The 15,591-nt window shown below is 39.8% G+C and overlaps 1 long non-coding RNA gene across 1 annotated transcript in view; it reads left to right on the top strand.

Annotated features, from left to right (window-relative positions):
* LOC308192133 overlaps window positions 1-15,591 on the top strand; it is a 120,777-nt gene that overhangs the window by 63,042 nt on the left and 42,144 nt on the right. Inside the window, exon 5 of the long non-coding RNA XR_013948586.1 lies at window positions 4,836-4,931. This is a non-coding gene — a long non-coding RNA (uncharacterized lncRNA). The remainder of the gene's footprint in view (window positions 1-4,835; window positions 4,932-15,591) is intronic.

The following is a 15,591-nucleotide window of genomic DNA, read 5'->3' as shown; positions in this document are numbered from 1 at the left end:
TTTGCTAGCCAAAGCAAAGGAATTGTTGCTTTCTGGCTGAATAGATCTACTGAAAGTGTTTTGTTTATTTTTATTTTTTATTTTTTCCAAGCTGCTTCAACAAACTTAGGTTAGAAGAGAAGAAGGTATTTTCTTTATTTGTGTTCATGGTAGATCTCAGAAAATTCCTGTCAGGATTCTGCAACCAAATGAAAGAATAAATCAAAGCTGATTTTTCTCTTCATCTGATTTGATTCTCCTCTTCTGTATTCAGCTTTTTTTCCCCCCCCCTTGCCAGAAACATGTTGTTGTTTTTTGTTTGTTTGTTTTCTCTGAACTCATTGATTAATCAGTACATTGGAGTACAATGGATTCACCCCAGATTATCCTTAGAAACAATCATTTCAGCTCCCTGCAGAAAATATCCTTCCATTTTCAGTTACAGTGTGATAATGTTCTGGAGAAATAATAAGCACACTGACTGACTAGACTATGCATTGGTTTCCATTTGTTTAGTGGTATGTTTACCTTATTTAAAACTTGATTTCAATGGGGAAAAAATAAGTTTTCCTGTCTGTAATCACAAACAACTTCAGTGAAATATCAGTACAGAAAAAGAGAGAAGTAAATGTAAGTCTCTTTTCCCTTCACAGTTTGTTTGCTTCCTGCTGTTTTTCAGTTTGCTTTTTTCTTAATCTTTTCATCTTTGGATGTGTTTGTCAAACACATATGTTCTGTAGAATTCTCTGAAATATATCATAGTTCAGATGATGCCATCCTTTTATGATTTTCTGTATGTATTTTCCCCTATTTATTTATTTATTTGCTTGTTTTTGACATGCTCCAGATAAATGACTAGTTTTTGGTCAGGTGTAGAAGAAGAAGCGGTCCCCAGTGGCATCCCATTCCAATACATCTGTCAGGAAAACTATTTTTTTGGTCAGGAAACAGACAGAATTGGATGGCTAGTAAAAACAGATGGAAAGTAGAATTAAACTACTCTTAATGATTATCCTGTTGCAAAATCATTTCCTGGACATGTTGGGGTAATCATATTACTTCAGTTTCTTATTCTAGAGGCAGAGCAGTTGAATGCAGTAGTAGTAACGCAGTCAAGCTATGGTCAGATCCTGTCCCCAGGGTATCATAATAAGAAGGTCAGGAATGGTATTTCTCACTGCAGGTAAGTAGGCAGCCAGGATTAGTGAATGAATGCAACAAGGCCCAGAAATTTCAATAATCCACTTTTCTGATATTTTTTTCTATATTTAATGCTAGGGAAAAAATAAGTTCCAACTTATCACTACCTACCAACCTCCTATTTAGCCTTCCTTAGCTCACTACAAGACATCTGCTCCACTGGGTTATTTATTCCATCTTCTTAATACATTTTTTTTAAAGACAAGACTCCTTGAATCCAGTGACTTCATTGATAAATCTGACACTTCTCTGCCCTTTGATGACTTTCTTTAGACGTATTACTGAGATAAGAGTAGAAAATATGTTAGAAAAATACAGGCAAGGCTTCCTGCAAGAGATAAGAAAGTAAGCACCGAAAAAACTATGCTGAATGCATATGTGCTGAATGCATATTCTATGTGTTTAGGTGTACAATGAAGGAAAACACAATACGGCTGAAATATTATTTAAAGTGTTATGTTGTTGTAATACAACAAAGAATTAAGTGGGAGTAATGAGACTATATTGCTGGGTGGGCTGAAGACAGGGGGCAGTAATGGAAACCAGAGCAATGTGCCCCCCTTCTACCAGTTACTGGTTACAAGGATTATTTTGCACTGCTTCTTACATCTTTTTTTTTTTCTGAGGGTTTCCACATACTTTATAAACATACACAAATCAAGCTTCATAGGCGAATGGCTGTCTGTACTGTAGCCATATATATAATCTAAATGTTTTCCTTACATATGTCAAAGCAAGTTCCACAGAAACTGGCACTTTTGACACCATTTAATTTAATACTTTCCTACTCACCCAAGGAAGGGGCTTTGGTAGGTAGGAGCTCTCCTAGACCTTGGGGGTGTGGGGGGATATTGGACTCCTGAGAGTGACAATCAGTGTGCATTTGGCAGCACATAACCTGCCCTTCTGTTGTGACAGTTTCTTTGATTGTTAAATTTGGTGTGCTTGTAGGGTTGTTATTTTTTTGTGGTCATCTGAGTTTGAGATGGGATCCAGGTAGCCTGATACTCAGATGATAAAATCTCCAGCTCTCTTGAGCCTTTTCCTTTCCCTAAATAAAGCAAGAGAAGTGATGTACCCAACCTCAATGAACTGCTACTGAAAAAAAAAAAAAAAAAGGCATTTTAAGCTGCGATACTCACACTCATTTGTTTTATAGTCCTACCTAATTAACCTCACACTGCTGAGTCAAGATTTTGACCAGAGCGCTACCCAGTTACTGTCTGAGGGCTGTGATGTAATTAAGCATTAAGGCCCAAATTACTAGCATTGGAATGCTAGTGGAGCATGTCTTAAACTGACTGCGTGGCATGAAACCTAATAATACACATCCAGACATGGCTTATTGATGGCACATGCCTGGAAAACAGCTTCTAGAAGCTATTTTTCCCTGTGAATATAATTAGCTGAACAAAACACACACGGATAATTAGATGCTGTTACCACACAGACACAGTTAAAAAAGCTTACTGTTCAGATTTTCATGCGCCACCAATACATGCGCTGGAATCTAGTGAACATGAGTGAAGGTCACCAGAAGTCCTGCCACCAGCTTTCTTTCAATAGTGAGTACCCAAAGACACAACATCACTTGTGCTATGGAGATCCTCATGTGACAAAACCTGTGTATCACCAGGGTGCAAAACCCAGCACCCTCAGAGTTCTCCTTGCCAGTTCCAATAGCCTAAAGCTGCTTGAAATGGGAGTAATTATCTGTAATGAGATACTGTTCTTCTCAAAGTAATTATGGTATTTCATACCAATATATGAAAGTTTTAATGAATGTCTCCCATAGTGCTAGTAAATTCCCAGCCTACTGGGTTTATACACTGCTGGAAACTTGTGTATAATTTTACATCTATTTCTTCTATAATTATTATAATTACAAATTATTTCCTGCTCTATGATTATGGGACTATTTTCCATTAGATCTGAAATAAATATGAATAATTACATAATTCCTCATTTTCCCATATAGTAAAATAATATTCTTTCTTAATAAAATTTGGAAGCTTCTTAGATAACATCTTGATTTAAGGTACTACTCACAGAGGGTTTTGGTTTTGTTTGTTTTAACTACTTAAAAAAAAAAAAAAAAGGCTGTCTTAGAAAACACAGCTGGAAGTAGAAACAGCCATTTCCAACCCCCCACTAGCATGTAACAGGGTAGTAATCCTACAAGAAACAGCAGTCTGTAGTTAATTTCCCATGGCTGCCTGAAGGGACTCATGGCCACCTCTGCTCTTCCCCTTGAGCAGGACTAGCCAAACTGGGAGAAGAAAGGTTCTTTTGGTGGAAGATAGGTCACTTCTGTGGCTAGGCTGGGAACTTTGGTACTGGGAGTTGGGAGGAGAAGGCTTTAGGATAGGATCTTCCACTAAGCTTCTGGGTATGGCTCTTATGAAGGAGACAGAGGTTTTGCTCCTTGCCCTTACCTCTGGCCATATGTGTTTTTTGTATTGAACGGTTACAGGATCAGATAGACAAACACATAGGAAAGGGCAGAAGAAAAGTGGAAAACAAATGCACTTGCTAGAGCATGATAAAACCTGCTTCTTTTATAGAAGAGTAATTCAAGGCATAATATTTAGAAAGTCAGTCTCTCTTCTCCTTTGTCTCAAACTGAGAAGTATCAGTATCAGAAGAAAATAATTTGCAAGGAGAACAGAAAATTGAAACTACAAAGAGTGAGAATACAAACAGGAAAAACTGAAATGCAACCAGCTTCAAGAGAGCTATCTAGCATTACTAAGGAAAATATTTAAGAACTTCATGCCCAATAATTCATATGACTGGAAACAGGGATTTCATCAGTAAAATAGTCCAGCTTAGTCTAGCTTTTGAATAAATTATATTAAAGTTGCATATATTCTGCCTCTTAAAACAGTAGATTTAAGGTGGAAGGAAAAATGTTAAATAACACAGTGGGAATAATATTTACATTATGAATGCATTTAATTACAGCAAAGTTGGAAATTAGGCACCGAGTTTGGGAACTGACTTAATTCACAGGGCAGTGAACACAATTTAATTTATGAATTAGGGTTGTTTGCAACGATGAATTAAGAAATTAGAGGCATTCACAATGGAGTGTGTGGTAGAGGGAACAGAACTAAGTGCTTCATAGTGTGGGAAGCAGAGAAGGAAAGGGGGAGGAAGACAATGGGAAAGAGTGCAAGAGCAAAAGAGGAAAAAGAGGGGCAAGAAGAGCTGTGGGGAAAAAGGCCCTAAGGAGCTAAGTAGGTATGGGTACCTACTTAGTACCATGGGTACGTGTGGTAGACTCTGTTAGGTCTGCACATGAAAATTCGTTAATGTTGAGAACTTATGGTATTTACTATCTGTTTCAGATTTGCTGTAATACCATTCAGAATACCTCTCTATACCAGGCAGGTATTGCTCCAGGTAAATGGCACACAGGGAAACCCCACTGATACGTGCTTCCTCTGAGATGAAAAGTGAAATGGGAGCTGCCCGCAAGGGCAATGTAAATGTTTCCCTGGCACTACAGTGACTAAGGTAGGGAATCCTCTGTTGGGTGACTACAGCTCCCAGTATGTAGGTGGTGGTGTAGCTGCAGTACTGCAAACTGTAAAATATTGCCCCAGTTTAGACAAAAGAAGTAAAAATATATTTTGTTTATTTAATCTTCCCAGTGCATCTCAGAAGCCCTGAACTATGTGCTTGAATCCTTTACTGGTTCTGCAACAGAAGTGAACTTGCCACACTGACGTACAGACAGCTGCAAGAAGGTAGGTGTTTTGCTATTTTCATAACACATAAAATGGTCTAGAAAGCTAGACATCTTGTTCAGCATTTCTGAAGGTTTCATGAGTACTCTTCAGTAAAAAAATGACTGCTCAGCCTACTACTAAATCATAGAAATGTGCTTATTTTGCTTGTTCAGTATGGAACATGCACAGATTTTTTCTCCCTCCTGTTTTTGCACAGGCTAGGTAGCCATCTAACCACATATATGGGAAATGGAGGATTAAAGGATACAGCTCTGGTAGCACATGCACAGAACTAGCATGACCGTTTGTATTTGTGAACATGGTTACCTGCAAATACATTGTGAAATGCATATTCAAAGCATTGAAACAAATGCCTTATGCCATCACAAGGCTCTGTTTAGTTGCAAAACCTCTGTCCTGCAGGACCTGACAGTGGAATAGCCTGCATTTTTCTCTTTCAGAGAATCTCAGCTTTGATACTGAAGAGCTACTGCTTAGGTTCTAAGCATCTGGGTATTTCCCCCTCAATAGTCCCTTGGCCCTTGGCTTCTCTGCTGCTGTGTTAAACACAGTGTTGGATTCATTGTGACAGAAATGGATTAAAATCAACATCTTTCACATATGGTACTGATAGCCTACAGTTATTTCATGACAGTGAATTTCAGTCACTATGCAGGAACTGTAGTGTTTTGAGACTAACTTTCAAGAGGCTGGAAAATGCATTCACTTTGTCAATCCTTTGAACACCCGCTACTGCCACCACTAAATTGTGTTAGAGATGGGCCCTGAGTTCATATCAAAATTAGAGGATTTTCCTACTATAGGTTGTATTGGTGGGTTGAGCTAGATATAGTCTGTACTTGTGGATTGGAAAGAGAATTTTCACAATAGGAAATGTTAGGGTACTGCTGAAGTAGACAGCTCTCTGAAAGATGCTTCTGATTCACCTTTCTTAATGCAAATAGACTGAGAACATATCTGCTCATTTTCCATTTATAGCAAAATGAAGGTAATTTGTAGCCAGGTGAAACAGAATCTGGGGAGACATTTCATACAGTACTTACCCTGAAATGCTAAATTTTTGTTTCAAATGTGGAAGATTTCAATAACACAAGGCATTTATAAATTGTGTTGTTTTTGTGCTAGTGTGTTTTGCTGCAGCTGTGTCTTTGTGATTTCAATATTTTATTCAGCTACAAGAAACAGAAAAGGGATCACATACTGAAAAATACCTATAGCATCCATCCAAATTTCTGTTTTCTCAATGCCCTTTGTATTGCAAATGCCAGTTTGTTTGTTTGTTTGTTTGTTTTTTTCCTCAGGTGAAAGCATTTAGGGTGTTTATGAAGGTCATGTTTTGGGCTAGCCTTTATCTAAGTAACCTCCAGGTATTCCATCTATATTAAGCATCAGTGGTATGTTTTTATTCTTTTTGTCTTTACATTTGTTCAGTGCAGAGTTCTCTTCACTTTTTCATCCATTCAAGACATCAACTTCTTGGGCCAAGGAGGGATTTTGCTGAAATTGAGTTTGGGGGCATTTCTGAAGTGCTCTAGGGTATTAAACCAATAGAATAATTTAAGCAGTCACATCCTTGTTCTGAGGGCATGCTTACCATTGAATTGCTTTGAGTTATCATATCTTTGCACAGCTTTTGCCATCATATTATTTTGACAGACTTTTCAGGAACTTTCCCCTAAGAATTTTCTTTCAAAATATTCAGTGCTTCGTATGGCTAAAATGAGATTTAAAGAAGCAGACCTGATTTTAGTAGCAAAGTTTCATTGGGATGAGATTATGTGTAGCTATGTGCCTCCATTTCAACAACTGTCACTTTCCAGGCTAGTAATGGAAATGGGGAAGGTTTGCTTGTTTGTTTTATTTTTTTAACAGCAATGGAAGTTGTGTGTTGAGTGTCCAAGAATAGAAGGAGGTGTGGGTACAAAGGCTAAGTGGATGGGTTTTGGAGAACTCTTTAGAGCAGAATGAAACAGATTTGCTGTCCCATCCAGCCTGGCCTTTTGGGAACTGCCCCTGGAGTAAGCTATCCTTAAAATCACACATAGAATTTGTCTTGAAGTGTGTTATTTGGAGCAGGTGAATGATGTGTAGGCAAGCTGTTGATAAGCAATAGGAATGATGCAGGGACCAATGCTTCAGTGCACTCTCTTGTCATATTTTATTTAGTAGTAAGCCAAGATGCCTACAAAATCAAATAACACAGTAATATGAAAAAATTACTGGCACTTATGAGCATTCTTTCCAATGCCAAAGGCTTTAACTAACCCAGTAATAAGTACAGCTTCCTATGCTACAGGTTGCAAAGCCGGAACCCTGACTACAGCTCTGACCTTAAACTACAGACACTCCCTGCAAACAAGTTTGATTAAAGGGCTTGTCCCTAATCTTACACCTATTTTTTTTTCTGTCTTTTCAGGATGTGTAGAACTATTCTCTAAATTGGATGGTTGAAGTTGTCTATTTTACAGTCCCTAACCTTAATTGCATTCCTGGAACTGGCTCTGAGGGGTTCAAAGCCTACTGTAAAACAGACAATAATGTCCAATCCCAATTTGTTCTTTTCTCTGTTTTGGACATTTTTGTGATTCTTAATCATTGAAATGTAACCACAATTCTAACTTAAACTTGTATCTTTGGGTAAAAAATCTTCTACTGGAAGACAGTGGCAATAACAGTGGGAATTGTTCTTTTTGTCTTTGGAAACTCTGAAGAATCTTAAATAAGCTTTTTGAGTGTTTAGACTTTTTCAATACTAACTTTATTCCAACCATAATACTTAACTTATCATAGCCAGGGGACCAAAAAAATGAAAATGAAGTAAAAGTCCTTATCAGAATGAGCACATCTCTGTATTCTGTAGGCTGGGAACAATCCAGGAATAAAATAGGATCCCTAGGCTTTAGATTTCTTAACAGTAACCCATAGACCTAAGCTTAGTTATAGACAATGCACTGATATTAATGATAAAAGAGAACAATAGCCTACAGTAGCCTTAGCCTACAATGCTAATCTTAATTATATGATGTCTCTAATCCTACAAGAATTAACAAAAAATACCAATTCCGAGTCACAAATCTGCTCCTGTCTAAAAGGACAATAGAGAATCAAACAGTGAGGGAAATCATATTTTGAAATAGAATAGAATTGAATGTCCTGGATAGGCACCAGCCTTCTTATAATCTTCAGAGATCTTACAGGATTCAGAAAGAAACAGAGCAATGGATAGAAAAGTAATAGTCTTAAGAACTGAAATGATTGTTGAATTTACAGGGCTTTGAGTGGGTAAAGTGGTAGACTTCTGTCTTTTGGAGATTAGTTGTGTGTGTGTATTCCAGGTTAGCTAAGTATGCAATTGCGTTTATCATTAAAATTGTAAACTTAAAGCTGAAAAACAAACAAACAAACAAAAACAGAAATACTGGATCATGCCAGGCCATGATGTTACAAAGCCAGATAGGGTTAATATAAACCACCCTCCTTGCTCTTGTTGAAGAACAGGGACTAGATCCATAGATACATGTTTATAAGTTTTGTTATAAAATACACATTCTAATATATTTAATATTATGTAATACATGCTGTATTGGGTTTACGTGGCAAGGTTTTGGTAGTGGGGTCTGCAGGGGTAGCCTCTGTGAGAAGTATCCAGCAGCTGCCCCATGTTAGATCAGGGCCAGTTTCAGCTGGCTCCAAAGGGACCTGCCGCTGGCCAGCGCTGAGCCAATAAACAATGCTGTTTGTGCCTCTGTGAGAGCAGTTTTAAGAAAGGGGAAATAAAACCTGCTGCACAACAGCAGCTGGGAGAATGCGAAGTGAGAACCAGCCCTGCAGATCCCAAGATCAGTGCAGCGGGAGGGCAGGAGGAGCTCCAGGCAGGCAGCAGCAGTTCCCCTGCGGCCTGTGGAGAGGCCCCTGGTGGAGCAGGCTGTCCCCCTGCAGCCCATGGGTCCCACACGGAGCAGATCTCCACGCTGCAGCCCGTGGAGGAGCCCCCGGTGGAGCAGGAGGATGTGGCCTGGAGGAGGCTGCGGCCCATGGAGAGCCCCCGCAGGAGCAGGCCCCGGGCCGGAGCTGCAGCCCGTGGAGAGGAGCCCACGCAGGAGCAGGGGGTCTGGGGGGAGCTGCCGCCCGTGGGGGACCCGTGCTGGAGCAGTTTGCTCCTGGGGGATGGATGGACCCCGTGGTACGGAGCCGTGTGGGAGCAGTTCTTGAAGAGCTGCTGCCTGTGGGCAGCCCCCGCAGGCTCAGTTCGGGCAGGACGGCATCCCGTGGGAGGGACCCCACGGGGCGCAGGGGCAGGGAGGGACCGTGAAGGCGCAGCAGAGGAGAAGCACTATACTCTGACCACAGCCGCCATGCCCCGTTCCCCTACACCGTTCAGGGGGAGGAGACTGAAGAGGGTTGTTGGGGAGAAGGTGTTTTTAGTTTGCTTTAAGTTTCTCACTGCTCTAGCTCATTAGTAATAAGTAATAGATTACATTAATCTCCCTATGCTGAGTCTGTTTTGTCTGTGATGATAATCATAGAGTGATCTCCCTGTCCTTATCTCAACCCTTGGGCCCTTTTCATATATTTTCTCTTCCTTTCTCTTTGAGGAGGGGGAGTGAGAGAGTGGCATGTGGTAGAGCTCAGCTGCCCAGCTGGGTAAAACACATGCCTGTGTTATGTGTATTATATATATGTGTGTGTATATATATATATATATATAAAACACATATATACATATAACATGTATATATATAAAGTACATATATAGCATTAGGACTACCAAAAAAAAAAAAAAAAGGAGAAGCAGTAGCCCCGAGGTCCCACTTTAAATTCTCAGATTCTCCAGAACAAATTTCTGCAAGTCCTGCAGCAGCTTTAGATTTACTAATGTTGAGTCCAGCGTTAACCTTTTCCTGAAATTTAGACTGGAAAATGAGAGAAAGGCAATGGAAAACAAACTAAATCTCTCAGTTTTTCTTACTCTGCAAGTCTGTCCAAATACAAGGGATATTCAGGCTATTCATTTTCTATATCCACTTCTGTCCTTAAAAAATGATGTCTCTTGCCTGAAATCTTAAAAAATATCTCTGACTCCACCTTTACCAGCACTCTCCAACGCCCACCGAGTTCAGCAGAGTTCTTCAGGCTTTACAGATTTCCTAATCCTAACCCCATTCCTAACCCTAACCTGAAATTTGGATTGAGGATCATTTCCAGTGGCAGAGTAACAAAGTAAGGATTTGTCTTAAAATGATGCACAGTTTAAGACAACTGATCTTACACTGATGCTTAACAAGTCTGCTGAAATACAGCAATAAATGTGGCTGTGGGTGCCACTAGTTTCCTAGTGCAAATCCTAAATCTAAAATTGTGTGTAACCAAGACTCCACTGTTCACACCAGAACATAAACCCGTGCTTGCTACTGATTACCAGCGTTCTTCATAACTCCTTGCATCAGGCTGAATGGGGTCTGCAGTATGGATTCCTGAAGCTTTAGATTTCCTAATGCTCTCCCTAAATTGATCCTGAAGCTCTAAGTAAAATCATAATGTGGATAGGATTGCTTTCTAAAAATTTCAAATTATCTTGATATCTAAAAATCATGAAAACCATTCACCAGGATCCTTCTTTTGAGTCCCCTCAAGGCAGGAGAAGGACAGACTGGATTTCTCCCGTGTTTTGTATAATGAAAGTTTGGCTTAGTGGTTTGGCCAGAATTAGGATTCAGGAAAATAGGGTCATGTTCCCAGTATATTGCTGGATTATTAGGGTTCTTTTGGGGTTGGAGAAATAACTAAGACTTATTGCATACTTGTATAATTTCTTCAATATTCAGAGTAATAAAATTTAAGTGAATATTTTTTTAATCTGTCTTGTGGAGGTGATTGACTTTATTAACAAAATTCCCACATAGCTGCAGATGACAGATTAATAAACTGATATATTTTTAAAATTAGATCAAAATATGAAAGTAGCCAAATACATATTTATGTTCAGTGTCAGCAATTCAAATTGCTTTGACCCCAGCAAGGATAAACATCAGAGGGAGAGAAAGAATTCATCTTTTTCACAGCCTTTTTCTTTCTTTGTAATGGAGGTGTGCAGCTGTATCACCAGCCTGGATATGACTTGCTGATGTTCTGTGCTTTTATTCTTAAAACTTCAAATCTCTTACAAATGAGGGTTTTTTACTCATTCCTTTGTTTTTCTACTTTGCTACTCTTCTTTTCCAGAACATACCTTCTTCCATGCAGAGGTTCTTTTATTCACTTTCTTTGGATAGAGAAGCGGGCAAATGCTGCCTCGAAGGATTTAGTAGCATCTCATTTTCCTTTGACAAATGCTTTTGCATTGGCTTTCTCTTGTCAGGGAGTGTGTTGAACAGAAACTTCATTTACTGCCTGACAGCAATGATCACGTATGTCATTCTGAGCAATGGGGACAGACAGTGTTTAGAATGAGAGAAAAATCAATGATTTCCAGGGGTGGGGGGCTCCCTCCTTTTACAAACCCCTCTTCAGTAAAATCTAAAACCGTATTATGTTAACGGCAGCAATATTAATACTGCTTTTAATAATTCATTTGTGGGTTGCAATTTAAATTACTGTAACTTTTACAATATAAAATCATATGCAACCATTGGTTGATCCTTGATGCCTTTGAATCAATAATTTAAAAGTACTTTTCAGGCTTTAATTGAGCCTCAGGGTTAAATAGTCATTATAATGTTGTCACAAGTAAGAAAGAAACATGTTATGCTATGAGATTTGTGAGTGACCGCAGATTCTTGGCTTTTTCACTTGTATTTACTGCTTATCTGTATTTTGTGAGGCTTTAATAGGAATTGTCACAGGGAGCGAAAATTCTGGTTATTGACTGTCTGAAAAACAGTCCTCTGAAGGGTTTGTATGAAGTCTAAAAAGCAGCTAAAGAACATTAAATAGTTTATAGCATGCAGATGGGTTGTGCAAAGATTTCTAAGATTAACTTCATGTAAAAAAGTCAGAAACTGTCAGTGATCAGACTGACATTTTCCTTATGTAATGCCGCTTATGTATTTCTAGTGAATAGATTACTAAAAAAAAATAAAGATACCAACACACACATGAATACATACCAGGACTCTAGTGCTACCTTTAGTTTGTACTGATAATTAAAAGAAAACACATTTACAGAATACCTATGAAGCTAGATAAACCTCTAAATTAGATGTCAGTAAATATATATATATATATATATAGCATGACAATGTATAAACTGACTTGAAATATGTATAGGGTTTCAGTTTGATTTCACCTCAGAGTAGTTACATGATTAATATCACACAGCAAGTTAGTGGGGGAAAGAGAAATATTAATTGCATGTTCTATAGTGAGAGGATGAATTCTAAGTATATCTATAAATAATATTGATCATGAATTGTGTATTCACATATCTTTTGTTAGATCCAAAATCTACTGCTTTTTCGATAATACCTTATTGTTTAAAGGAATGCTGATTATTACAATCCTGACTTCTCAAAGGTTTAATGAGAAAGTATCTGTTTGACAATATTCCGTTCAGATTGAGAAGATGAAAATCATGAGGTTTATATTTGCTTCGATCCAAGATTCCAGTTTTAGAAATGAACTTGAAGTTTATGTGCTCTGTGCCACCGAAAGTAATTTGTCTTTTTGTGGAACAGTTGATGGCAGCACTGGTACTTTCGGTAAGGGAGAACACAGAGAAGTCTGATGTCAAATTAATGATGCTATAAATCCACTCTGTGGCAATATCATACTGGCCACCTGGCACTTTGTCTACTTTGTTTTTTGAAGCATTTTCTAAACTTTTTTTAAAGTTGCAGCTGCTATTTCCTCACTATACCTTATGGCTGCTTCTAAACTAAGAATCAGAACCAGTTGGAAGGGACCTCTTGAGATCACTTGCTCCAGTCCCCCTGCTCAAGCAGAAACAGCTATAGCAGGTTGCCCATGGACCAGTCAGGTTTTGAATATCCCCACAGATATCAATGGATATGGATGCCTGAGGATACTTTATACATTGCACCAGTTCTAGGGAAGTTTACCCTGAGTAGTATGATAACCATCATGCTCTGCCTGGCTTGTGGGATGGGTTGTCTATTATTTTGACGAAATGTAAGCACTGTCCTAACAGACAAAATCCTCATTTTAAACTGTCTCCACTTTAACCTCCTACCTCTGAGCAAGACGTGTGTTTGCTTTCAGGGGCAACTGCAAGTCTCAGACAGCATCAGGTATGGCTTTGTATGGCTCCAGCATTTTACTGTAAGTGTTATCTGCTCCACATGTAGGCTGGCCCACAGGGCACCTTCAAACCTGAGAGAGCTTCCCATTTCTGTTCCTAGCAGGAAGCGTCTTATGAGGGTCAGCATTTCCTTCCTAGTCTTCATCTAGTGAAGGCTTCCTCCTCAGGCTGGGCATGGGCCCATGCCCTGAAGTTTCTGATCACCCTCTCAAACAGCCACAGGGACCCAGGGCACTCCTTTCAAAGTCTCCTGGTGCAGAGGACAGAATAGGATTCACCTGGGGGCAGACTGAATCTACACTGAGTTCAGGCTGACTATAAGAAAAAATACAGATGACAGTGGTCCAGAAATGAATAAAGATTCAGCCTTCCCAAAGTAGGATATTTGCAGCACTGACTATCTGGACATTCCTACACAGGCAGTTTCCATCTGCCAGCTGCTTGATACCGCAGTTTCTTTTCTGAGATTGATCCCATCGGGTTGTAGCTTACGGTTCCTTTTCCTGTACTGTAGGAAGGACACAGCTCCCTAACCAGATTCTGTGCACATTCCCACAATATCACCATTCAGCCAATAAAGAACCGTAGTATTCATTGCAATTAACATGTTTCCCGATTCATTGGATCATGAAGGGGCAGCAAACAGTGTGAACAAAAAGTCTGATGAAATATAACTGCATCTCACAGTGCACCTGAACTGCCTTACAACATATAGGAGTTATTACATCCACATAGACATACAATTCACCATGGTATCCAACTAAAGCTAAGATTTATGAAAACACTCCATAAGAACTTAAATATGAGAACTAAATGGGCATCATTACTCGCCCACTAAAAACACCACTTATTTCACCAGCTTGAGTTTACCAGCTTTGGAAGTATTAAAGTTTAAATTGATCCTGCAGAGATAAGTATGTGGTAGCATTGCGGTTATGCAAATATCACCATTCACAGGCTCCACAGTATAGCAAAAAGAGCTGATAGGAATTTCCATTACTGTAGTAGTAGTTGTTTATTAACATGTAAAGAGGCAGTCCAGGAGCTATGAACAACATCCTTTTCTTGCAGCCAGTGTTCCCAAGCACTCAGCCATCTGCTGGACTGCCTACCTGTGATAATCACCCCTTCTCCCTGCCAAATTTTGTGCTGCACTATGCATGACATTTTAAATGATTTAATGGTCTAATTTGCATTTTTCAAATAATTTTACATGCCAATTAATTTCAGTTTATGGTTAATCTCCCCCTCCACAAATACTGTTAGGGAAAGAAAGAGATAAGTACAAACTCAGCCAGTTATGGATAAGTCAGAGAGGGTGCCTGGTGTGTAAGAGAATGGGTTGGAGGGGAAGGAGGGGGCAATAGGAAAGGTGTGCTTTGGGGGCAGGGTGTCTCATCTTGGTGGGTTTGTGATAGCACCAGAATATGCAGGAATGTTATGGTTTGTGTGCATAGCTGGCAGGCAGCAGGGAGTAGAGAAGAGTGCTGTACCTGTGCCCTGCTCTCCTGGGTGGTGCTGGTCCATCTGGGCCATCTGGAGTAGCTTCACAGGTCATGGGAGCAGTGGGAGTCAGAGTGATTTGCTGGTTTGTTTCTTTTTTGCCAAAGTTTGGCTAAACCCATCCTCTATGTCCGTCCTGCCCACCTTCCAGCTGCTGCCACTGCTGAGTGCCTGGGTCCCATCAAAGGCATCCAGGAGGTCAGGGAGGGGTGTCTGGAGGCAGCAACGCCTGCCAGGAGCTGGGCTGGGTGCTGGGCCATGGAGACCCTGGGCAGAGTGGCACCAGTGAGCAAAACATAAAGGACAGAGCCCGGAGCATAAACTCCTGTCCCTAGACTTAAATGTCAAATAAAGGGGAAGGGAAGGGAGAAAGACAGAAATACGTCCTTGCATCATTTTGGTACCGTTTATATGATACTGTAGATACCCAAAGCACTGTATTAACTGGACATCCTTAGCTAAGCCTTTATAAAGGCTCATCTTTCTTCATAAAAGTCTTCCCAAATGATGCAATTAAGCCTTCAATATTAAAAGCTTTTGACAGATTTAAATAGCAAATTGCACCTCAGGGGACAACCGCTCCAATCAAAAAGCTCCAGCATTGGTCGCTTTGGGTGGTCGTCCACCTGAATGTCCTCATTTCCCATCAGCAGCCCTGACAGACCATGCGTCCCCCCGCACTGTTGTCATCTCAGCCTCTTCTGCTGCTGTGGGAGAGGTGTCAGGCTGTAGGAAGGGCTTCCCAAAAAAGCTGACAGAGGATTTGCAATATGAAACATGGTGATTAAATGCACAAAATGGTGCAAGCCTTCAGTATTTTTAAAGTCTTTGGGGAAGTCATTGCTGTCATTACTTTTTGTGATTAAAAATGGCCTAGAGTTGCTCTCTTCAAAGCTG

This window comes from Anser brachyrhynchus (assembly GCF_964034855.1).
Source record: "Anser brachyrhynchus genome assembly, chromosome: 3".
In the NCBI taxonomy this organism is placed as follows: domain Eukaryota; kingdom Metazoa; phylum Chordata; class Aves; order Anseriformes; family Anatidae; genus Anser; species Anser brachyrhynchus.
The sequence above is the reverse complement of the archived record's forward strand: the minus strand, read 5'-3'. Positions and strand labels throughout refer to the sequence as shown.